Source organism: Anastrepha ludens, chromosome 2, assembly GCF_028408465.1.
Source record: "Anastrepha ludens isolate Willacy chromosome 2, idAnaLude1.1, whole genome shotgun sequence".
In the NCBI taxonomy this organism is placed as follows: domain Eukaryota; kingdom Metazoa; phylum Arthropoda; class Insecta; order Diptera; family Tephritidae; genus Anastrepha; species Anastrepha ludens.
The window spans coordinates 155136877-155163096 of NC_071498.1; the positions used below are offsets into that span (position 1 = coordinate 155136877).

The window sequence follows — 26220 nt, forward strand, 5'->3', positions numbered from 1 at the left end:
CATAGAGTTGGAATGCGCACCACTGGTTGCAATCAAGAAGGCAATCTCCTCAAAATACATACGAATCGCGAATAGTCGAAGGAGAGTTCAGACGACATGCAAAGTCACAAGAAAGTTATGGCCCACCTACAGCCACAAACAAATGTCAACATGGACCAAATGAAATGAGCCAAGCAGCCAAGCAGCCAAAATGGGGGGTATATTCTGTCAGAGTTGTAAACAACCAGAAAAAGAGGAAACTCTTTTCCACTTCATTTGAAGTGCCCTATGAAAGGTGAAATGGTAAATGGCTTTTTGAAAACCTCGAAGAGCCGGCTGGTATAGACGTAAACAACCTTATGAGATTTCTCAATCTCACAGACTGATAATAGTGGAGAAGGAATAACCCGTATAAGAGGTTGGTAGCGAGGTTGCGGCAACAAAATGAAGCGCAAACGCTAGTTGGATTTTTGGATAATCACCACTTCAAGCCTAAAATTAATTTTGTGTTAAATAGCTAATCATACGGGTATACAAATTTAAAAAATAAATATGAAAAATACTGTATTTTAAAGATGACGACAACTCTTGCATCAACCAATGTTTTGGAAAAGTTAGGAACGCATGAAAAGTGCATCTAGTTTGCCGAAGAGGTTGGTCTCTTAACCAAGCGAAGTTGCGTGTGGTGCATAAGGTAAACAATAAAATCTACTATAACTAGGTTAGCTTTATTGTGTACTCCCGCGGCTAGTGTAGATCGAAAAGATGAATCTCCCGAGCCATAGTGAGTGGGTTCGAGAATGCACACGACCGCTCTATGAAACTTTACAGCGGGTGTACTTTGTAAGGAAAAGCTCCCTGATTTTAGTCCGAATAGCTTCTGCCTAGTATAGCGACTGCAGGGAATTTATGGTATGTCAGCCGGGGGCTCATGAAAGAAATGCCGAAATTGAAAAGATCGTGCAGATTAACGACAGAAGGCTTGACAAGAGGAAGTATAACAAAGGTAATATAGCTTAATAATGAAAAAAAAAAAAAAAAATGGTTACACTATTGTCATCTGACTGGCTTTTGCAGTGAGGAAAGCCGCTGGCCACTGGGTGCTTGGGATGAGCGAAAAAGGAAAGTAAGATCTACGTTTGGAGGTGCATCTGGACAACGTTCGGTGGCCAAATATTCCGATCACATTGATAAGGAAACAAGCTGTCGAAGGCAACGCCTTTAAAACAAATGGTTGGCGAGTGTGCGTCTGCTTGTCGTAGTTATTCACTAGAATGCGTTTGGGGCCAAAGACGGTACTTATTCCCAGCGTACTGAATTGCAATGGAGGCTAGTAAAGCGAGGGTTTTATAAATAAAATTACAATAACAAAGGCAACTTTACTGATGGGAAATTACAACAACACGGACAACTTTACTGATGGGAAATTACAACAACACAAACAACTTTTCTGATGTGATAGTGGCGCTTATGGGGAGACTCGTGAGAGAAACTCTATATAGCAGATAATGATTGAGCTCACTCCAAGCCATAAACTATGTTTATAATACAAAATAAAAATTATATTTTTTGTGCATTGATATATGCATGTAAATTCACATAGCGCAGTTTCGATTGACTATTTGATGGTTTGTTCTGATAATTTATTTTCTTTTCTGTCTCTGCTACTCAACGCTATTCACTTATTTTGAACGACACTTCAGTGCAATAGGCAAATACGGTCGCGACATTTTTCTTATTAATTTTTATGCTTTTCTGGGGGTTTTCTAGGGAAGGTTATATATATGTATAATTGGCGCTTACACGCCTTTGCTTGGTATTTGGCCGAGCTTCTACTCATATTTGTGGAGTGCGTTTTGATGCTGTTCGACAAATGGATGGATCTACAGTTTTAGGTCGCCTTCGAACAGCAGATGAATGGAATGACATGCTCCATGTGCACATAATGACACGTTTAGCACACAATTTGCCTCTATTTTTTTTTTTTTCAAATACTCGAAAATCACTGTAAATGCAAATGAAAACAATTTCTTCCACAGGCGTGCTTAAGTGTTATGGGTTCATTTTGTTTTAAGCTTATTTATTTATTTATTTATTTTAAAATTTCACTTTTTCACACATGGAATCTGTTTCAATTTCACTGTCTTTCTTCCGTATCGCTGCGTGTTGATTAATACACAAAAAAAAAAAAACTGCCTGCGGCCGCGCGACACAAACATTAGCAGCGGCGGTTTTGATATATTTTTCACTGCACAAATATTACTATTTTTTTTAATTCCTTAATCAATTCATTAACGGCTCAGCAATTAACCAGTTGCTCGTACATACATATTTGCATGTATATCCTACCGGTTCCAGCAATACATATCTACATACATACATGTATTTATGCATACGCAGAACTGACGTTAAGGTATCAATGCAGTTGCTTGTTTCTATTTCTAATATTTTTCTAAAATTGTACTTGGCTAGTAGTAGCGAAACCGTACAATGATGCGATGCGAGTTGAGCTATTACTCAATCGATTTAGAATTACACCGCGCACCGTTTAGAAAAGAACTGAACGCAGCGTAAAATTGAGCGGACGCCGCAGCCAACTAAAAATTCTTCATTATGAGCAAGAAACGTCGCGCTGCCACACTACAGCAGAACAACAACCAAAGCAGCCAGCATTCGCCAATATGCGAATTATTAAATAAACATGTTCAACAGCAGCGCACAACAACACTACAATTACCAATAGCAACAAATAAGACACACAGAAAAAACAAAAAAAAAACACGCAAAATGCGATGCGAATGACGCCAGAATTTTACAAAAATAGTTGAAAAAAATGGCAAATGCCGTTTGAGTGCCGCAAAGCGGTCGCTTGCAGCGAGAGGGGTACGGTTTAGAGAGCGGGAAGGAAGGGGGAATACACGAGATATGCGGCGAGCACCACCGCCTAGAAACTGAAGGCGCGCGCGCGTATGTACCAAAACTGAACCGAACAAAACTGAATTGCGCCGAAATATACGAAACAATTTTGCAAAGAGTAGCAGCAGACAAAAGCCTCCAATGCTGCTACAAATGCTACGCAATATAGCGACGTCAACGCTAAAGCCAACAGCGAGCAAGTCTATGGATATACAATACAAACGTGTATGTACGTATTATCGCTAGCGGCGACAGCGTGCGCTGCTGACTTTTAGCAAAATTATTCGCAACGCAACAGTAAAGTGTAAAAATGGCACTTTAGTAATGCGAAAATTAGGACACGAACAACGTGCGCGTCGACAGCGTTGCGCTGCAGCACAGCAATAGCAACAGGCGATCGGTCGGCAAAGCAATGTGGAGAGCGCATGGCGACGCTTACGCTCGCTCGTATACGCGAAGTGTGCAAAAAGTAATGTAACGTGCTGATGGAGTAGCGAGAACCGACACGATAGCAGTGAAGAGCTTTTGAAAAGAGCGCGCCGCCGGCTGTAGCAATAAGTAGGAAAGCTGCAATGCGGTGCGATGAAATCAATGAGCATAAATGGGAAAAGGAAAAAAGAGAGAGGGGTGTGGAAAAATTTGCGCATAACAAGCAGTGCGGCGCGCAGCGATGAGTATCTGCGATCGTCATTAGTTAAGTGGAGCGATTGGGAGAGTTGTTGCCAGACTGTGCGTAGTTACTTTGTGATGGCGGCTTTTTTCATTCCTGTACCTAGCAAATTATTTATTTATGGGGAATATACATAGTTACAACAACAGTAAATACGTTTTTAAGACTTAGTTGCGCGCTTGCTACTTTCTTGCTGTTATAAACAGAAAAAAATTAAAAACGAATTAATATTTTATATAAAGAATTAATGCGATCATTTTTGCCCCTTACTCAATTACCTGCAAAAGATCTGGCTAATTTAAAACTTGTCATTACTAACGATTCAATTGGATGAGTGCGCGTCATCAGCGCCACGTTAGAGTTGGCACGGCGAGAATGAGTGGCGCTTTTGAAGCAAGAGAATTGCAAAGTTTTGAGCAAATTGTTTACCAAGTCTTGCAAATCGTGTAAATATGCGCTCGTGAGTTATAGAAGGCCATTCGGCTGCATGTGCCGTCACCGCCGTCGTTTTGGCCTCGAACGCAGTTCAGCTAATGGGGCGGTTTTACATATTCATAATTTACATATTTCAATTCGTGCGGATTTCACGGAAGAACGTGAAATACTACAGCGTTCGAAAGAAAATTAGATAAAATTAGTTTTAGGCACAGATGTGAATGAGGGAATGTTTTGTGTAGTTTGCAATACTCGCCATCGAAAATATGCAGTTCCGCATAATTCTCCTGAAGAATATTTCTCCTTCGCACTCTCTGGAAACAAAAAATTTCTTCTGATACCAAAGCGACAATCAAAGCTGTAGACTCCTTCTTGGTGTGATCGAAATAAGTTGGAGAAATACCTGAATTAACTGAGTTAACTTCGACTCGCATTTGAATAAGCTAAGTTGGACACCTAGTCATACGTACATCGCAGGAAACTGGATGGTTAATTAAAGAAATAAGTAATGATTTGTGTTTTACTCAAGAACCAAACCACCCGATCTAAAATAAGTCCGAGAAGTTTCCGAGAATCTCTAAAATTTTTTTCGTCTAGTTTTCGAGATATGGCCAACTAACTGTTTTGGAGGAAAGAAACAAGGCTGATCATAAAAATTGCTAATAACTGGAGTAAGCGTTAACCAACCAAAACAGGTGGCATCTCAAGGAAGGGTTAGCGCTGGGCGAGAACATTGACTCGGAAGTGATACAAAGCCTTTCGGACCACGGATGGCTTGAGAGTAATTTTGCTGCTAACAAGCCTCATCGTTGGTGGTGGGAGTCTTAACCGGATACTGTCGAATATAAGCCATGCAGTGAGACTCACGATGGCATAGACATAGGGCAGCGAATAAAGCTCTAGCGGCTACGTTGGCTGGGTTATGTCGTCCGAATGGATAGAGAAGCTCCGGCTATGAAAGTACTCGATAGCTGGTCGTAGGAAGGGAGTAGGAAGTCCCATTCTGGGTTGGAGAGATCAGGTGGAGAAGGACTTGGCTTCACTTGGTGTGCCCAACTGGCGCCGGTTAGCACGAGAAAGAAACGACTGGCGCGCTTTGTTAAACTCGGCCAAAGCGGTTAACGCGCAAATTAAGAAGAAGAAGAAGTTAGACTCAACACAACTTCAAATCCCTTCTGTGGTAATTGTACGGAGGGTGTCGAGGTAGAATCATCTCAGTTGCCTTTAGGTTGGCACTTGTCAAACTTTCTTATTAGAGAAGAAGACTTTTTTTTTAATTTTTTCATTATTTGGACCGTCAGAGAGTGGCCCAATTAAAACTTATATTATTTGGAATGATACTTTTTTTCTTTCGGCAAATGAAGTATATATTAAATCTAAAGCCAGTAATTGTTAAAAGGCAAGAAAATATTCCGCATTTCGATATGCTCATTTCTAGTTCGAGCCATGATGCTGACCCGCACGTTGGGCGAAAGAGAACCTATGAGATCTTCTAACGCTACCTACGGAGGGCTTTCTATAAACTGTTTCACATGAAACTTTTGATAGTTTTTAGGTCTGCACTTTATTTACATTATGTCCTATACTAAGAAGTCGAGCAGTGTTGTATCTGGAGATCCCATCTTCCCACCATTGCATTGTACACTTCTGTTAGGTGTTTGGCCGAGCTCCTCCTCCTATTTGTGGTGTGCATTTTGATGTTGTTCCACAAATGGAGGGACTTACAGTTTTAAGCCGACTGTGAACGGCAAATGGTTTATAGGAAGAGCTTTATCATGGCAGAAATACACTTGAAAGTTTGTCTTTGCCTGCCGAGGGGCGACCGATCTTAGAAAAAACGTTTGTTATCATTTTGCTGTTTCATGCACAGAGGTTCGAACCTAGGCACTACTGGCTGGTAGTCACGCACCAATCCATTCAGCTAGGGCGGCCGTTTGTCGTCATTAACGGAAACATAACGAACTCAAATTTCTACTATGCCACTTCTCGAGTAATGAAACCTTAAATGAATCAGCGTTTACTTCATTTTCGCGCTTTGGTTCAACGTAAACCCGATGGAGCACTAATTAGGAGAAGAATAATGACGTTTTTGATGAGTAAGGAAAGATGCAAAGACACATTTTCAATAGACTCTTCTTCTTGACGCCTGCGATGGTGGGCATTGTATGAGAGCCTGTGTTCGTTTCAAGAGTCAACTGCCCAATAAAGACGTCTGAGATTAATAAGAGCCTTGGATCTTTGATGCTCTAGCGAATTTCGTCCACATGTGCGATCAAAAGTTGACACCAAAAGCTCGTCTAATTATTAACTTTCCGAAAGAGGGAAAGAAAGTGGTGGTGATAGACGGCGGGAAAGGTATTTAAAAAAAAAAAAACGGGATAATCGCCTTATGGGCCGAATTTATGCCGCTTACGTAACGAAGAGTCGACTTTGGGCAATGTTGTCGTTTCTATGACTTTTTCTCCAGCCTCGCAATACGTTTTGGAGTTGCAAACACCAGTTTTCGGTGAGCGGGTCACGTTGTGAAAAACTGGCGCTAGCGGACACTATTTGCTTTTAACTTTCCTAGCATCTGCTGTGGTAGGAAAAATTAAATTAATTAAGGTTCCTAAATCATCCGTTAGAAGGTAGTGAATTCACTAGGTGTCAACTTTTGGGGTCGACGAAACAGAAGAGTGTGTCACAAGTTCAGTTATTTTGCAGTTCATTTTAGGATTTCCTTCATCTACATTTTTTTTGTGCGCTTTGGAAATTAGAAATTTCTGTGAGAGTCATTTCTTATTTTCGGGAACAAGAAAGTGAGAAAAAATGTTATTGCATCCTACGGGAAGGAAATTCTAAAGTGATGTTCAAACTCATACACACACACACACACATGTGAGTGTGGTTAATGTGTATGGGTATTTTTAAGTATCTACCAAATTCATGGTAGTTGTTACTATATGGTTGTTGTTGTTGCCATTTAAATATTATAGTTTACACAGTTGTATTTGCTTGGTGGCTTTATTTTGCTGCTATCTTTTGTTGGCACGCCTTTGTTGTTGTTATTGCTACTGTTGCTTTGCTACTTTTGGCTATTTCAAGGCGAAGGGTGTGTATGTTTTTTGCACACGTAAGTTTTGCTGACTTGTCTGATGCTTTTTGCGCAGTTTGTTGTATTATTCGTGGCGCCAGTTCGTGTTCTTACATATTTCTTGCTTTCTGCTCGCATACATTTTTCGTTTTATGAATTTTGCAAAATTGTTAAATTGTTTTTTTTGTGTTTAAGTCTTTGCCTGCCTTTATGTGTATCTTCCCTTCCGCCAGTCACTTTGTATAAGTTCTTGTTTTGTTGATCTTGAGCTTTTCGCTTCACATTTTGCCATCTTTTTTGAGTTGAGTTACTATTATGTGAGTGTTGTTTAGGTTGTGTTAGGTAAGGCTTGTTTGGTCGGGCTGTTTGAGAACAGAGTGCACTCAGTGATTACCGAAGATCATTATGATGTAGAGCAAATATATCCCCAATTTTATGTATTCTTAAACCACATCGATCGTTTGGCAAATGCTGTAATAGTCAAAGACTCTGAGGAATATTCGTGGAAGCGCAAGGCATTCGCTTAGGAAGTGTTGAGCTTACACAAGGGGAAGTCCAAAATAAACAAAACTGAGCTAAAGTAGAAACGACAGGAGCTTTGTTTAGATAAATTCGAGTTTATTTATTAAAAATATTCCCCCCTGGCCTCGATACACTGTTTTGTACGATCTAAAAGCTTTTCAAAAGAGTGTTTCAGGCCATTGACCGGAGTGTCCTTCAGGAAGCCTTTCGGATGGCCTCTACGCACGTAAAACGTTTTCCTTTCATGGCCAAATGCAATTTTCCGAATAGGTAAAAGTCACACGGAGCCATATCAGGCGAATACGGTGATTGATGGTTAAAATGCGATTTCTAGTCAAAAAATCAGTCACACGAGTGGGTCGTGAGATGGTGCATTATCATGCAATGAGCGCCAGCTTTCTCCTTCGCGGTATTCAGGGCGAATTCGATGAATGCGATGCAACAAACGCTTCAAAACGCTGAGCATCGACTTGATTTTTAACTTCTCCAAACGCGACTTTTTGGGTGGTGGCTCATCTGGGATCTTCCATTCGGCACTTTGACGCTTAGTTCCAGGTTCATGTTGGAAACACCACGTTTCACCACCAGCTACAATGTTGTAGAGGAAGTTCTCGTCTTTTCTCGCCTCTTCAATGAGGTCTTTCGAATTCTGAGCTCTGATCAATTTTTGGTCCTCAGTTAACTTGTGCGGAATGAAGCGTGCACAGACCTTTCGTAAGCCCAAATGATCAGTTAAAATGCGATAAATCGATGTTTTGGAGGTATTCAACTCCGATTTCATAAATTTCGCTGAAGATTTCGGTTCATTTTTGATAAACTTACGAACAATTTCGAGGCAGTTTTCGGTGATTACTGATTTTGAAACGTGTAAACCACTCATCACGAGATAGACAATCATCTTTATTTTCCTCAATCCATATTATTCCATTTCCTTTCTCTCGGGTGAGGTAAAGCCTCAAGACGAATCCAAATAGACGACAAGTCGATATCGATTAACGATATTGCAATTCTTCGATGCCCCATTGCTGAGAAACCAATGGATGCTATCGATACCGTTCCTGGGTGGAATCAGCCGAGAAGGGAGGAATATTATAGGGTAAGTGGGAGCATGCCCCACATACCACTGGTGTTATGGCACCTTTGATGATGTTTCTGACATTTTCTATTTTAACCTCCTTGCAAAAAAAACTCCTTTCTCAGAGGTTTTCTACGCGTACACGTATGCTTCCTCGTTTCAACTCCACACTGTATTGTCAAGAAAATGGCAGAGATCTTTGACATTCAAGAACACGTTTAGAATTACTCGTTACTATGGATGCAAATTTTTTCTTTTTCTTTCAGAATGCCCTTATTGTGATCTCGGGATTCGGGAAACAGTCTCGGGATTTAGATATTAATTATTTTGCGTATAATTTCCTAGTACAGTTGTTCGATTTGTGAACGTTGTTGAAGCGTAAGTCTGTCCACGATGAAATGTCAATGAATACTAAAAAAATGATGTATTTGGTTTGACAGTAGTCGCGCGTGATTTGTCAAAAAAAACTTTTGGAAAAAGTACCTCCAACCTCTGTTTTCACTGACGGATCCAAAATGGAATCTGGAGTAGGAGCGGGGGTTTTCTCTAAATCAGCCAACATTTCGGTCTCCTTTAAACTGCCGGAAACGAAAAACGCTTTTCAAGCAGAGGTCTTCGCAATCCTGCAGACATGCAAAATGCTTCGGGATCGCTGTTGAGAGGGAGACATTAATATTTTTTCCGATAGCCAAGTTGCGATCAAGGCCCTGTCGTTGCCGTATTGCAGCTCTCTTCTGGTGAACTCTTGTAATGAGGAACTCAAACATCTCGATCGAGCAGGAAAAATCTCCCTTATCTGGGTTCCTGGGCACAGGAATGTAGAGGGAAATGAAATTGCCGACGAGCTTGCCATGAAGGGAACGACAGAACCAGTTTCAGCTGCCCCCCTCTCAAACATCGGTGTCTCTTTGTCCGTTGTTAAAGGGGAACTACAAAATTTCTTTCTAACAAAACGCAAGACAGATGGAGGTCTGTCTCATCGTGTGCTATTTCGAAAACACTATGACCCCAATACGATAGAAATAGAACGTTTAAGGTGATGGAAATCCCTCGCCATACAATTTCCAAACTTATTGCGGTTTTCACTGGTCACTGGGTGATCGGTACTCATGCGGAGAAGCTTGGAATTCCATACAAGCCCTATTGCAGAAGCTGTGGAGATCCTGCAGAGAAAGAGACTGTGGAACACTTTCTCTGCAAATGTCCGGCTCTGGCGGCTAGGCGCTTGAGATTCCTTAGCGTGCCCTTTGAAGAAATTCTACAACCTAAATCCCTTTTCTCTCCTACACTACATCAACAGCACTGAATGGCTGTAGAAGGTTTTCTCTTCCCAAACATTTTTCTTTGCACAGGTAATGGCCCACATTATGGTATAAAAACGGCACGTAAGTGTTACTTGAAGTGTGCCTTTGTGTGCCAATCTGTTCACCCTTTATAACTTCTAACGCCTTCTTATTTCGTGCTGATACCCTCGGGCAGGCGCTTTAGAGCAAATTTACTTGTAGATCGAGAATTTGCCGATCAATGCTTTAAAGAGACATTATGCGTATATTACAGATAATTCAATTCTTTCGCGCTTGAAGTTCATCGAGGTGGAAGATCTCTTAATCTTAGGTAAAGAATTCCCAGATGTTTGCTGGCGCAATGATTTGTTGTAGTTTGCTTTCGCAAAACTAAAAATCGCTGAAGTCAACAGCAGCAACGGCAACGGCGGCGTAGGCGCTAGTGAAGTCAGCCACAACTTTTTGCACGCCAAGCCCAGTTGCGTTGAGCCCAGCTAAATGAAGTCAAGTCTACAACCCAGCTGAAGAGTCAGCCAGTCAGTCAGTCATGCGCGTGTTGCGCTTAGGCGCTCGACGAATATGCTAATCGGAAACTGAATTAATTTTGGTATATTTTGCAGTTGTTGTCACAGTTTTTATAACTTTGGAATTTTGTTGTGTTGGTTTGTTTGGTTTTTTGCCATGCTAATTTTTGGCATACAATCGAGAGCAAGTAATTAAATTAGGAATGTAAAAATCATTTAATTAATTGTTTGGCTTGTTTTAGTTGCTATGTACGCTCGCTTACCTTTTCGAAGTGCACACACACACACTAGCACTTAGTGATCGATGTGCAAAAAAAAAATAAAAATAAAAATACACCAGAAAAAAGGCGAATAAAAGAAAAACAGCCAGCTGTGACAGCGATATTAATCGAATAACTCCTTTTTCAGCAGCGAAAGCCTTGGCACACTCTAATCCCAGCGCGCCACCGCACCCAAGCGCAGCCCACAAATGTTAGCTGTATGTGTGGTGTATGCATTAGGCCGGGTCGATTTGTGGGGAGGCAAAAAAATCGCCCATTGCTCTGTGAAAATCATATTTTAGGGATCAAAATAAGAAACTTTGCCGAAGGAACCATACCCCAAAACGAATTCTGATGTCCCCCAATTTGGGTCGAACTTTTTAGTTTCTTTTCTCATGTAAAGGCCAAAAATGGTGATATTTTGAAATGATTGTATGGGGAACCCCCCAGGGGAGTTCCAGGGGGAGTGCCACTGGCATGGGTGGATCGGCCGTCCAAAGTTAGTGGGGGTCGGTCAAACATTTGGATTCGATTGGAGCACTCTAAATGGGTCAAAGTGGGATTTTTCGTTCAACCCAAATTGGGGGACATCAGAATTCGTTTTAGAGGTATGGTTCCTTCGCCAAAGTTTCTTATTTTGATTCCTAGAATACGATTTTCACAGAGCAATAAGCGATTTTTAAATCGACCCGCCCTAGTATGCATGTATGTAGGTATGTAAGTAAGTATGAGCTGCTTACATACATACTTGTGTGTTACTATTTTAGTAAGATCGATTTGCGCCACCAACAACAACAATGCGCAGTTTTTACAAAGCAAACCTTAGCGAACGCGCCCCAAATGCACGAGTTACTACGGACACACACACACACACATACGCGTACGTAAGAATGTAGTAGTTAGTCAAAGGTGATTACCTACATACAGCCAAACAAATATTTAAATGCACACACACACACGCGCACACACACACATTCATCCATGTAAACTTAAATAGTATTATCGGCGAGCGTGAGAACTTGCAGGGGACGCCAATTTTTGCAACTTTTTGCACCGGCGGCAGCTGCGTTTTACACCTTAAATGGTGTCGCATTGCCGTTTTTCTAACATTATTTTGTCATTTTCTCAATTGGCGCTGTGAACGCAAAGAAAAACGAAAAAGCATCAATTATAAAATCACAGCATCACACACACACACGCGCATGCATTCCCTTTTGTGCGACTAGCGACTGCGTCGCATGACCTAATCTACAATCGCACGCTGCTAAATCGTAAAATCACCGACTTACAATGCGCACCTTAGCTAACTATTTAGTAGCTCACTATCAATGTCGCCAAGGGGCGTTGAACACTACCTACCCCGCTACACCGCTGCCGCGCTTCACCGACTGTCGTTGTGCATTGACTTTGAGTACTTTGACACTTGACTATGGCTCGACACCGGGCGGCTCGTTTTCTCGCCGCGCGCGTTTACTGCATCACAAAATGTGCACAAAAAATAAGGAATAAAAAAAGAGAAGCGAGTGAGAGAAACCGAAAAAAACGCAATTTTAATCGAACTATTGCGCAATGCCAGCAAGTGCCAAAGCTGCTTAGATCAGAAGTGAACCTTGTAGTACCAGTTTTGGTCCATGAGCAGTGCGCTTCTATGTACTTGTAGTAAGAATGCTGTCTGTCGGTTGCTGCGGCTAATCAATGTATACAAATGTGTGTGTGTGTATGCATGTATGTATATATGAGTTGCATGTGTATGTGTTTTAATGCCTTAATGGGCATGTATGCAAGTGCATATCTATTTATGTGTTTGTGTATGGCCCATTTTAAGCGAATCAATGTTGGCCTTTGGCTTACGAAATTCTCTATGTTTTGTGTTTTTGTTTTCGTTTTGGAGACACAAAAGAATTTTAGCACTGACAATGCCGCTGCGCTCGAATCTGCGCTTTGACTCTAATTTTTACACGTGAACTACGTTTACTAATCCGAAATAAATTGACGATTAATAATTTTAAAGGAAGTGCGGAGACGAATGCGAATGAAAACGGATTGAAATATGGATGTGAATAACGAATGACGAATAAAAATACAAATACTAATAAAACAAAATAAATAAATGATTGGCGCGTAGACTTCAGGTAGGTGTTGGGCTGAGCGCCTCCTGCTATTCTTCTCACAAACGGAGGGACCAACAGTTTCAAGCAGACTTCGAACGGCAAATAGTTTTTATGAGGAGCTTTTTCATGGTTGCAATACACTCGGAAGTTTGCCATTGCCTGCCGAGGGGCGACCGCTGGTAGAAAAAGCTTTTGTTGATACTTGCACGGAGTTTCGAACTTACGCACTTCCGAATGGCAGTCATGCACCAATCCATTTGACTACGAATACGTAGTCTGGGGAAATGCAGAAAGCACTGGCCACTGTCAGATATACCACCAGTTGTCGGAGCGGTGCACACTGTTCTCGCTGCCAGTGGACAATCGGGCGACTGTCGTCAGCTTCCCAGATTGAGATCAATGGTTATGTCCAGAGAACCTGTTAACGGGATATCAGCACACTTTCTACACCGACGAATCCAAAACCAGTGATGGTAGCACATCTGGATGGTACTTAGACAAATACACTAAGTACTCCTACCCGTAAGGAGTTGCCTGATCTCCCATTGGGCGCGTCCCAGGTGGTGGATAGGGAAACCCTGACATCACACGAGTGGCCTTACCTGATGGGGTGGGTTCAACACTCGTGTGATAACTCAAAGTTAGCATAGCATCAGGGTGCCATCCGCGAACCAAACTGGCTAGGGAGGAGTCCCAAATAAAAGCCATTCTTGGTAATGGACAACACAATCCACACAAGTGCCAATCCACCCGCTTCGAGGGCAGGGGCATGGATTCTGGAGGCCTCAACCATTACCCAAGTTTCACAGCTCTATGAGCGAGAGCGCATCCTGGAGGAGACGGGGGTTGCTATTACAATCTCCTTTTCTTCAGTGTTTGAAAAACGTTTCCCTGTTTCGGAGGGCCTGAGTTGTGAGGTCCTTTGGGTGGCGGCACGACCTCCCAAAGAAGCCGGGAACTCGGAGAGCGTGGCAAGGAGGGAGAGAAGAAAGGGGCGAGCAAGGCTCATACGGGAGAAATCCTCATGTGGCTCTGCCGGCCCTTCTGCGCCTGTGTCTTCCAAAAGACCTCGGTTAGCGGATGTGACACTCACGGAAGCTACGGAATTCTCGGTGGGCACGGGCGATCCCAAGCTGTCTCGCTCTCGACGTAAGCGGAGAAGGACAGTGGCTGAAAGCAGTACACCTCCCTTCCCTGCAGCTGCCACTAATGGGCGAGCCACGAACCCCTAAGGTACGAGCGCGGTCTTAGCGCCAGGCAATGTGGCGGGAATAGGTTCTGCTGAGCCACGTCCCTATGGGATGATTGTCTGACATGCTCAAAGATTGAATGTATCTCATTTCGACTATTGCAGAAGCTGCAAGAATTAGGCTCACAATTATTGAATGATACCGATGACCTTAGGGATATAAAAGTTAGCCAGATCAATTGGTTAGCACTTAAAACAAAATGGTTTAACGAGGAGTAGCAGGTAAACTGTTACTGTCGTGTCACAATGGATCGACAACGCTCCAAGTGAGTTGTCTTTAAAGACTGACTACCACTTCAACCTACTTCACTACCGCAAATTAATGCAAACATCCCCTTTTGAGATTGCAACCGATTTGATTGGCTCCACTGAGCATCTAGCTTTAAGCCATCTTGAATTCATCCCTTCTCTACTCGCTATGCTTGGACTCTGCTCGGCAATGCTATGGCAATAAAATTGCACTTAGTAATAATAATGTTTTGCGATCCCGCAGGCACGCAAAATGCTTAGGGAACGCGGGAGCGAGGGAGAAAGAGACTCAGAAAGTCTTTTGAACTCCTCGCCATTCAATTTCCACACTCGTAGCTGTGTTTACCGCTCACTAGACGATCGGCACATACGCGGAAAAGCTAGGTTTACCATTTAACCCCCATTGCAGAAGCTGTGGCGACCTTTCAGATAAGGAGACTGTTGAGCACTTTCCCTGTAAATGTCCGGGTTTGGCAGCTAGACGATTTAGGTCACTGGGCAGTGCGCCAACCTAAATCCCATCAATCTTATCCATTATATCAACAGTTCTGGCTGGCTGTAGATATCTGCCTATTGGGTGTCTCATAATGGTATCAAAACGGCGCTTCAGTGCTACTTGAGGAGTGCCAGACTGGCAATTCAATCATTTCACCTACTTACCTACATGTTTGAGAAGTAGTGAATACAAGTCCTATTGACTGGCACTACGACCATTAAATGTATTACATCAGGTTATATTTAACCTCGATGTTCCCTGCATCAGGCTGGGAATTGGTTGAAAGCCAAATTATTTCAGTAAATTTGCGGACAAATTTCAGAATACTTGCAACAGATCCATTTGATCTCGATGAAAGATGTGTAGTCGTGTCTTTGCCAAGGCAATACAGCTGTACAAGATATACCCTGCGATTTCATCATCCTCCAGACAGAGTTTACATTCTGTCTTATTCCCAATTTGAGTTTTCGAGAGATGGTGATTTAAGTGTTACTTCAGATACTAAGTAGGCAATTGACTTAAACGCTAGTAATAAGTATCACTATTATCACTATACTATGGGAGAAATGGCAACTGTTTTTCAAACGGAAATTTTTGCCATCCTGAAAGTACCTGAATGGATAATCGAGAGGAGATGGAGCGGGAAAGAGATCGGAGTTTTCAGTGACTTTCAGATTTGCCAAAGAATTTGGAAAATTCTCACAGAACTAACTACTTTTATCTCTGTCTCTATTCTTTCCTATCTCTATCTCTGATACTTTGCTCCTTCCCTCCTTGACTATCTACCCTCTTTCTAGAGCTCTGAATACAATGGGCTTTTTAGCCTGAGTGTTTTAGGAACCACCAAATCTCTTGGTGCTCCTTGGCTCGATCTATTCAAATTTCAATTTCAAGTAGGCAATTGTCCTCTCTCGACGAACAAAACTAACACTCTACAAGGCTTTCATCATGCCCGTCTTATCGTATGGTGCATATGCTTGGACAACATTCGATGAGGCGTCCCTTGAAGTGTTTGAGAGAAAGATTCTGCGGAAGACTTATATTTCTAAAACTATTTCTCTAAGACTATTTTCCTGTTCTCTACTTTACGCATTCTATGTAAATTCCTATTGTAGGTAAAAGATCTTAGTCTTAAGCCTGTTATTGGCTTGACGACGAAGTTTTTGTGTGACTTCCCAATGGGTAATTCTTTGAGTATTCACCAGCAACACCTAGGTTAGGTTAGGTTGAAGCGGTTGTCTTTTAGGACACACTCAGGCTTATAGCCCATTGTGATGCCGCGTGGGGGAGCTTTCCCTATTTCTCCTAAAACCACTCATCGGTCAACTTGGTGCCAAGTCTCGCTAGTTCATCGGCTCTACAGTTACCCTCAATGTCGCGATGGCCAGGAACCCATATTATCCTTAGGCGAAATGACTCAGCCATCTCGTTAAGAGATGTGCGGCATTTCATGGCTACCTTGGAGGTTGTCGACTGTTTTGTGAGGGATTTTATCGCCGCCTGGCTGTCAGTGAAAATGTAGATGTCATTTCCGGATATCGCATCACACTGTACCAGTGTCGTGGCTTTCGTTATTGCCATCAGTTCGGCCTGAAAGACACTACAGTAGTCGGGGAGCCGAAAACTGAAGGAGATCCCCAGATGCTCGGAGTATACACCTCCGCCCACCCTTCCCTTGAGCTTTGAGCCATCTGTGTATACATGGTTAGACTCGCCCTGTCTTACATCGTCCCGTTCCCACTCTTCCCTTGAGGGTAGGAGGGTCGTGAACGATGTAATGGCAAGTGTGGGCGGGAGTGCATAGTCCACCAATCCGGGGATCTCCGAAGTGCCAGCCAGGATTTTGCCGTGACCGTAGCTCTTATTTGACCGCTTACTTAGAGTGTTCAGCCTTATTGCCGTGCTGCGCGCGATATATTTTGCCTGCAGATCTACTGGCAGGAAGTTTAATGTCGCATATAATGCTTTCGATGGTGTGGTTGACATCGCGCCAGTTATGAGAACAGATGCTAGTCTCTGAACCTTGTCAAGTTTTTTGATGTTCACCCCCTTCTCAAGGGCATTCCACCATATTACAATGCCATAGTAGAGAATAGGCCTAACCGCTGCTGTGTACAGCCAGTGTACCATTCTGGGTTCCAATCCCCATCTCTTTCCAATTAGCCTTCCGCAGGAGTACAACGCCATCATACATTTGCGTACTCAGCCACACCTAACCTATACATCACTTTTGTGGCATCAGAGTGCAGTATTGCCTGATAAAAGTATGCATAGCTGCCGACTAAGGTTGACAGACAATTTGGTCTTTATAAAAATTAAGAAGATTCTACTGCTGGACTATAGGAGATTGAAAATGAAGTCATAAAACAACTTTTTGTTTTACTTCACGCTGAGTTTCTCTATGCATTCTAAAGCTTTTTGTGTTACTTTAAAAATTTCTACATATAATATTTTTTTTATTTTATATTTTTTTTTTTTGTAATTCGCAAGAGATCGTAAATGACATTTAATAGTTCAATGAAGCGTTACATTTGTAATTCCTCTTTTGTTGCCTCGTCATTTCGCGAGTGATCTCTTATGTATGCCTACATAAGTGCATATGTGTATGTGTATAGGTATGTAAATAGTCTGGCATTTCATTCAAGTACGCCCTCTACATACCAAAATGTGTACGAAGACGCCCGCGTAATCGTTACTTTGGGCGACGCAAAAGGTAATGAAATCGTTTATTGTGATGCTTATTTGCAATTTTCAAACAGTAATCATTAACTTGGCTATTTGCATTTGCCGCACGCTTTTGCCGACTGTCACACATAAAAGCCCATTAGGGTCGAGCGGAGAGCAATCGCCATTCACTTGTAAAACCAGCAACTGCCAGCGGTAGAAATTTTATTACATTACGAAGCAGCGGGAAATGTACGAGCACAGCAATTGAATAATTGAATTGGGCCAATTGATTTACTAAGAATAAATGCGCTAAAATGATAAAATTCTCGATGTCAAAGGGTTAATTAGTTTTCAGTGTAAAAATTCTTTAGAATTGGCGTTATTTAACTCTCCGCTGGACGCATTTTTTAAATCTTAAATTTAATCTTTTCGTCCTGTTCGAGGAAAGGTTATATCCATAAATCGATAGAAAATTGAATTTTAGGAAGCTAACTGGAAGCTAAGGTCGTTACTTATAATTGAAAAAAACATTGACCAGACTCGGATGCCCAACGCAGCGTTCAAATTTAAGATTCATGAATTAATCTGTGGTGCGTATTTTCGTTAAGCACTGGAACAAGGCATATTCCGAATAGGCCAAAATTTTCAAAACTTCATCCACAAATTAAATTTGAGGCTGTGCTGAGCTTTATTGATTCCCATGCTAAGCGCGCTAGTTTCGCAAAGGGCAGTAATGGCACCTTGAATACTGATCTTGAGATATGTTGCATATCACCTCTTACTGTCGATCTCCCAACATGAATCTTTCTAGCGGTGAAACTCTTAATCCCAACCAGAGACTGGGCAGCTCACTAGATGAGAAACCTCAGTGGAAGGAAAGGGAACAAAAGAAGTGGGTGATCTGAGTGTTCTAGAGGGGACGGGTCCTAAGGCTGACAACCTTATACCAGTATTTATTGTCGCAAATACACAACAACAGCCTCGGATATACTGTAAAAAATATATGGTCCCTTCCGTAGCGATGACGGAACAGAAAACATATAACCTCGAACTTGCTACATTGATTCAAAATGGAAAAGCAATGGGATTTATAAAAAGTCAACGAATCAGATGGCTGACGCACATTCACAGAATGCTCAAATGGAGAGCTGCCAGTATCACATTCCATACGAAAGTGGTTGGACGGAGAGGTCGAGGGAGACCAAACAAACGCTGGATTGATGGGGTCATAGCCGACTTGCGGAAAATGGGGATCGCAAACTGGAAAGGCGTAGCAGAAGATCGATAAAAGTGGAGAACCGTAGTTGTGGAAGCAATGGTCTGCACAAGACTGTAGTGCTATTGATGATGGTGAAAATGATGATGCTAAGCGGCTGCTTTACTTTCAAGAAGCCTTCGCCATAAATGACATCTAGCCTCGAAACGATTGGGCGAACTAGTGCTCCCTGTCTTGCAGCTTTTGGAGACTTAATAAGACTTCATATGATAGCGTTGGGTAATTTAGCTCAGGCAGTCAGAGTTTTATAAGAGACTATACACGGCCGAGATTTAGGTGCACGTGAACTTCATTTGCGTAAGAAGATAAATTCGTACCTTAATGTTTTGCAAATGACTGAGGTTAAAGCAGTGGCCACTGATTTAGGCTAGGTTGACTTCACTACCTGAAAACCATCATATAGACCTATACGTTCTTAGTGTTACCAGATGGAGCTACCTTTACCTTTAAGCCTTTGTAGTAGATATCTTGCCATACGTCTGCGTCTTGTGCGAATCTAAGTAAATACTGAAGCTTTAACCCTGAGAGCCATTCTAACTTCCCATATGGTAGAGCTCCTAAGAATTTGAATCTGTTTATAGCTAACGCAGGGCAAGAACACAGAAGGTGTTCTACTTACTGATTTATTTTGGGCTAAATTTCAGAGATGGTATTTTCCAAAAGGCAAAGGTTTCCGAGCTTGTTGAAATTGGAATTTGAAAAATACGAGCCAAGAAGCGCCGAAAAATTGAATACTCCTAAAACACTCAGGCTAGAAAAGCTCATTGTATTCAAAGCTGTGGAAAGTAAAAGGGTACATAGTCAAAGAAGGAAAAGAGAGCAGTGAGAGAGAGAAAGAGATAGGATAGGATAGAATAAAATAGAGACAGAGACAGAGATAGCTAGACCTGTGAGAATTTTCCTGATTCTTTGGCAAATTTGAAAATATCATCCAGTTTGAGAGACTTTAAGATTAGGATGGATGCTATTCCCTGGGACGTAAAGGATGACAAATTTCTTACTAAAAGCCATCTCATTGGAAAAATTTCTTGTCGTAACAAAGTTTTCTGTCATAAAAAAGTTTCTTATAAAAACCGTTGTTCGTAGGAAGATGGATAGCATCAATACGCAATCGAAGAAGGCGAAACTCAGCAAAAATCGGCTAATTTTATGTATATATTCATATATAGCTTTCTAATATGTAAAGTCTCTCGAAAACCCAGCTGGATTAGGCAGCATACCGACATATCTAATTCGTGCTTACATCTTTTCTTGGGTATTAGGTCGAGCTCCCCCTCATGTCTGAGGTGTGCGTCTCGATGTTGTTTCACAAACGGAGGAACCTACAGTTTTAGGCCGACTTCGAACGGTTAATGGTTTTTTATGAGGAGTTTTTCATGGCAGAAATATAAGTACACTCAGAGGTTTGTCATTGCCTACCGAGTGGCGATCGCTATTAGAACAAATGTTTTCTATCATTTGGTGTTTCGTGCACGGAAATTCCAATCTGTGCACTTCCGAATGATAGTCACGCAGCAACCCATTCTGTTACGGTGACCTACTTTTGTGAGATGGGCGCAGGCTATAATGAATTTATGGTACTTGCCAGATGTATGCTGCGACCTTTTTCAAAGTGAGTGGGTGTAGGTAATGCTTTTAAAGTAGATCCCGAGAAGGTGCAGGCCAAGCAGTAAGCATCGGTATTACGAGAGGCATATGGACGAGTTGTCTAAAAGTTACTGGGCACTTCATGCTTCGTTGTCTACGATTGTTATTCAATCTACTCACGAGCACGTTTCAGCTATGAACTGCTTGATCGAAATGCTTGGAAAAACGCGTTCCCATAACTCGATCCCATTCCATATATATATATAATTGGCGCGTACACCCTTTTTGGGTGTTTGGCGGAGCTCCTCCTCCTATTTGTGGTGTGCGCCTTGACGTTGTTCCACAAATGGGAAAACTTCGACTTGGGTTTGTGTCATGGATTTGCTCCTAAGATCTCCGCCGCTAGTGGCCTACTACGCTCTAAGCTGAGGTGCTATAAACCTCAGGATGTGATAGCATAAAACCTGAAGAAGATTCAAGACCCACTAAAAGCCAGTGATAACGTTCGGGCTTGTTAAGAAGTGCTACCGGACTCTTCAGATTCTGGCAGCAAAAACACAGTGATGCTGGTAACGGGCCACAGATACTCTACTTCTTGATTGACGCGATAGCCGCTTACGTGGTTTTCGCCGAGTTTAAAAAAGCGCACCAGTCGTTTCTTTCTCGTGCTAATCGGCGCGAGATGGACGCACCAAGTGACGCGAAGTCCTTCTCCACCTGATGTTTCCAACAAGAGGAAATCCTTCTCTTCGTCTGCTACCACCACTTGATACCGCATCGAATTCTTTCAGAGACGAAGCTTCTCTAAGTGATCGGACAACATGAAGAAGCAGCCGGATATTTATTCGCTGAGCTATGTCTATGACGTCGTAAATTTCATACAGCTCATTGCTACATCGTCTACGATACTCACAGTTGCTAACGTGCAAACGACCAAAAATCTTCCGCAGAATCTTTTTCTTAAACACTCCACTGATATAATGAAAGGTATTTCTTCGCCTGACGAAGGAAGCTCCAGCAACTGCTTAAATGGGACTGAAACCACTTTTCGACTGGCTATCTGACAGAGATCTTATAACTGAGTGGCTCAATTCCTAACATTATAACTGGTGGCATATGTTCGGGCCTCTCAGACGAAGATTACTATGTTTCATTAACCATTTTGTAGAAAAGAAACATCAATTTGTTAGGCGGGGAGTGGACATTAAATTGCTCACTGGTTGCCTAACCAGCCACAAAGGAATGCTCTTTTATACGCCTCGGATATGTAGGCTAGTCAGCCGAGACAGAGTGCTGTCAGATGCACTGTTATGAATTTGTAAGCTAAGATCTCTTAACTTTCTTTAGGGAGGTCATACGGTTTATATATATATTCATTCCTTTCGCTCCATAACGAATCATAAGACCACCACAGATTTATGATAAACGGTTAAGTAGACTAGTTTAGTGGGGCGGCATCCCTTGGTCGGGAAAAACCGGTGTCATTCCGATAACGTAAAACCGGCTACCATGGGAATGCGACGAGATCCAGGACAAAACGTACAGACACCTACTGGACCAGCCAGTGTTTAGACAGACAATAACGACATTCATCGGGAAATCATCACCACCTTCTTAAGCTTCCGCCCACCGAATGCCGTAATTGGAGTCCAACCATCACCTACGGCAGATGAATAGCTCCAGCTTTCTCGTGAGACCCGTGTAACACTGGCGTAATTACATTCTGGATAAACTCCTACTTATCCAGAATTGACCACGACATACTAAGCATACGTCCAGGATATGAAGGTATACCGCACGACACTATCCAGTTTTCCACATGCCTCTCAAAACCCACTCATCTAAAACCCCTTTCTCTCTGGACCCAACCTATCGCAACCGCATGTTTCCAGGGCCTGCCTTTAGATGAGTTAGATGAAGACGACAGGTGATATACACTACACTGACAGGACTTGTATTGCTGCTACAACAATAAAAACCAACATAGGTTTAGAGGCTTAGGGCTGCATTATTAAGATATACGTTTCTATCGAACTATTTTCCAAAAAAAAAGGCAAAATGTTGACAATACCATTTCACAATCAAGTTGAACATTTACTCTTTGGCCCAGCTTTTCCCGACAGGGTATCCCAAACAGGTATAGAACCAGCCGCTACTCCGTCACAACCTGGCACTAGTACCTTTAATATGTTGAATGGGGCAAGCCTACGCATATGAACGGTACCATGGATGGTGAACTATAATTATAAGATGGCATGCCAAAAAACAAAAACCCTTACAACGCAAAAGGTAAGCAATAACCATAGATAGGAAAGCTAAAAAAATTGTGGTGTTTACTTTCAATACTTCGAAACTGCCTACGAAAATCGCGATAAACACAAAATGCACAGTACAGCACTCGTACCACACAAATGGGTCACTCAAGTGTGTAAGAGCACATAAATACATATGCAAAAATGTATGTTTGTAAGTAGGGATGTTGACGTCTAGCTATGCGGGAATATGGGCGCTATTGTAAGTGAACGAAATCGGCTGCTAAAAAAACAAAAAATTATATCTAAATATTCGATGATCTCCAGTAGGTGGCTGGCTATACCTATGTAGGTGTATGTAATTGAAGTACATTAACCTCAGCGGAAAAAGTGGAGCAACTTGAGTAGTTTGTAAACAAAGTAAAATGCTAAATTGTGTGTGTATATGTGTGCATGTAAGTAGTACTCGCGTGTTTATATACGCGAGTATTTGGGGTCAACGTGAGAAGGTGTTTGATGGAGATGTGCGTACAAGAAAACCTATGTACATATAAATGCACATACAGTTACTTTTATACAAGAAGTTCTCATATTTGCTTGTAATTGAAGGGAGAAATTCGCCAATCAATGAGTTAATGACATCTTACACATACGGAAAGTCATAATTACACGATTGATTTCGAAGCAATTTGTTAGTGTGGAAATGTGTTTAGACATGAGGCTAATTTCTAGTTGAGTGATTATGCGAAATTTGCGTGTTTGAAGTTAGAACGATTCTCACGAGATACTCGATGCCACAAAAATGTGTCGAAAGAGTTACTGTTTGGTGGCGTAAGCTTGCCCGAAGTGTAACTGGACGCAAAATTAATCATCAAGTATATTTTGAATTTGAATTTTGAATTTATTTATTACTAGTATAATAATACATTATAATTTACAATAAACTGTAAATCCTACAGAGACTATTAAAAGTCTGTTCGTAGGCTAGTAGCATTTATAATAAAAATCTTACAAACTAAATATGACATTTAACACATACATTAAACTTTATGTTATAACATACTTACTTATATCTAGCGGTTCTATGAAGAACATAAAATACAATTTTTTATTTTTTTATTTTTGTTTTAAATACTTAATTAATTTTTAAAGTGTCAACCGTTACAATGAGATAACGCGATATAAACAAATATCATAGGTTTAAATAATTTTTTGTTAACCAGATTTTTATATCTTTTTTATTTTTGTCGTTAATTACATCATAGGCTTTTAACCTCTTTGGAAGCTGATTAAATATTTTTTAATAACTTTTTTTTCAAAACTAAAAAAGAACAAAAAAAATAGTTTGAGTGGTGGAAATCTTTATTTCGACCTTCACGCGCTGCGTTGCGTATCTGTTTGAATACTGCAGCTGCCTAGTTCAGAAGTGTCAAAATAAGATTAACGTAAGACGCCATTCGCAAAATTATAAATCTTCTCATATGGTGACTAATTCTGCGCCTACCTGTACTAAATATGAAGTCTACAAGAAATTTTCCACCCGAACGTAAAATCAGCACTATTATACGCATGCGAAACATGGAATGCAGGACCAAAAGGCATACAGAAAATATCATATCAGGTCAGTCCATAAGTTCGTGCGTTTTTTAAAGGTGGTTTTAAAATTAATAAAAAAAATGTTTAACGTATTTATTAATCAATAATATATTTTCCTTCATTATTTACAATGTCTTCCCAACGTTTAGGCAAATTTTTAAGTCCCTGCTTAAAAAAATTTGTTTGTCCTTGGAGCCAAAATACGCTTCGATATCCCTTTTTATAACTTCTTTTGAGGCGTAGTTCTTGTTACTCATATGGGATTGAAGTCCACGGAAAAGGTGATAATCACAAGGTGCAATATCCGGAGAGTATGGTGGATGCGGCATTAGCTTCCATCCGAGCTCGTTCAGCTTGCCTACTGTTTGTCTTGCGGAATGAGGTCTTGCGTTGTCGTGGTGAAACAAAACTTTGCGTCTATTCACTAAAGACGGTCGATTTTTGTTAAGTGCCCCATTCAGGTTTGTTAGCTGATGGGAATAATAATCAGCAGTTATCGTCTGGTTTGGTTCCAGAAGTTCATAATAAACAATACCCACCAAATAGACAGGAGAGTCTTCTTGGAGTGAAGGCCATCTCTAGGGGTCGGTTCTGGTGTTTCATCTTTATCTAACCATTGGCGTTTGCGAACAGGATTATTGTAAAAATAGGTCCTTATTTTTCATCACCAGTAACGATACGGTTCAAAAAACTTTCATTTTCAAGCCGTTGGAGCAGCTGAGAAGCGCATTCACTCTCTGCTGAAGGTTGGCGACGGAAAGTCTATGCGGAACCCATTTTCCCAGCTTTGAAACCTTTCCCAACTGAACCAGGTGCCTGTGAACTGTTGCATGCGATGAATTTAACCTCTGAACTATCAAATTGACTGTCAAATTTGGCTCAGCTTCCACGAGTTCGAGCAAGGCGTCGGAGTTAAAGACTTCAGGATGACCAGCGCGCAGGGCATCCTCCACGTCGCAGTTACCACTTCGGAACCACTTTTGCGCAGTCCTAACACTGACGGTATCCTCTCCGTGAACAGTGTTTATTTCTGCACCAGCAGTTGTTGCATTTTTACCACTTTTATAAAAAAATACAAAATATGTCTCTTATACGCGTTCGAAGATTCCATTTTATTTTTTAACAACACGTGCTTCTATCCGCGATTAAAATCACTTGTTGAATGCAGAATATATCAAAGAAAATATAAATAGTTCCTTTATATTCCGCGAATGATTTTTTGTATGCAAAAATCCTACAAAAGTGAAATTATGGATAAAATACGCACAAACTTATGGACTGACCTGATACAAGTCTTTGTCAATAAGTGCCTTCGTCAAATCATAAAAATCTTCTGGCCCAAACCAATAATAAATGACAACCTATGGCACTTGACACAACAGCAACCGATCAATAGAGAAATTGCAAAGTAGTAGAATTGGATGGGCCATACGCCACGCTAACCTTTCGACGCATTCGCTAGACGAACCATTACGTGGAACCCAAGGCAGCAGATGTAGAGAATGACCAGCTTAGACGTGGAGAAGGCAGCTGGAAATCGAAATGTAGAATCTCCAGCTAAGTTGAAGCGAGATAAAAATGCAAACAAACGACAGAACAGCTTGGAAAAAATATGTTACGGCTCTTTGCTCCTTAACGGAACGATAGGAACTTATAACTATATATATAAAAGAAAGTCATGTTAGTTACACTATTTATAACTCGAGAACGGCTGAACCGATTTGGCTGAAAATTGGTGGAGAGGTAGCTTAGAACCAGGAGACGGACGGAAGTCACTATAAAATGCGGTATAACAAAATCGCATCTGATATGGAATAATAAAACGCAAATGACAGATAAACGTAATTTTGTCTATGGTTGAGTAGAAAATTTGATAATATAAATATTGTCAGAAATATTATATATAATCACAGTAATTTGTATTCTCTTTGAATCATCATTATCAATGCCGCGACCAAGACGATCGAATCTTTCCCGACAAAGCCGTAATGCAAGAAGGA

The 26220-nt window shown here is 41.3% G+C and overlaps 1 protein-coding gene across 7 annotated transcripts in view; it reads right to left on the reverse strand.

The window, feature by feature from the left end:
• LOC128855652 (sex determination protein fruitless) overlaps positions 1-2726 on the reverse strand; it is a 155976-nt gene extending 153250 nt beyond the window's left edge. The window contains exon 1 of one of the 7 annotated variants that reach the window (XM_054090731.1): positions 2308-2719. The gene's annotated coding sequence lies outside the window, so the exon portion shown is untranslated. Of the gene's footprint in view, positions 1-2307 lie in introns of all 7 variants that reach the window. The other 6 variants (XM_054090730.1, XM_054090728.1, XM_054090724.1 and 3 more) reach the window with 6 other exon arrangements.
• Between the last annotated feature and the right edge of the window lie 23494 nt (positions 2727-26220).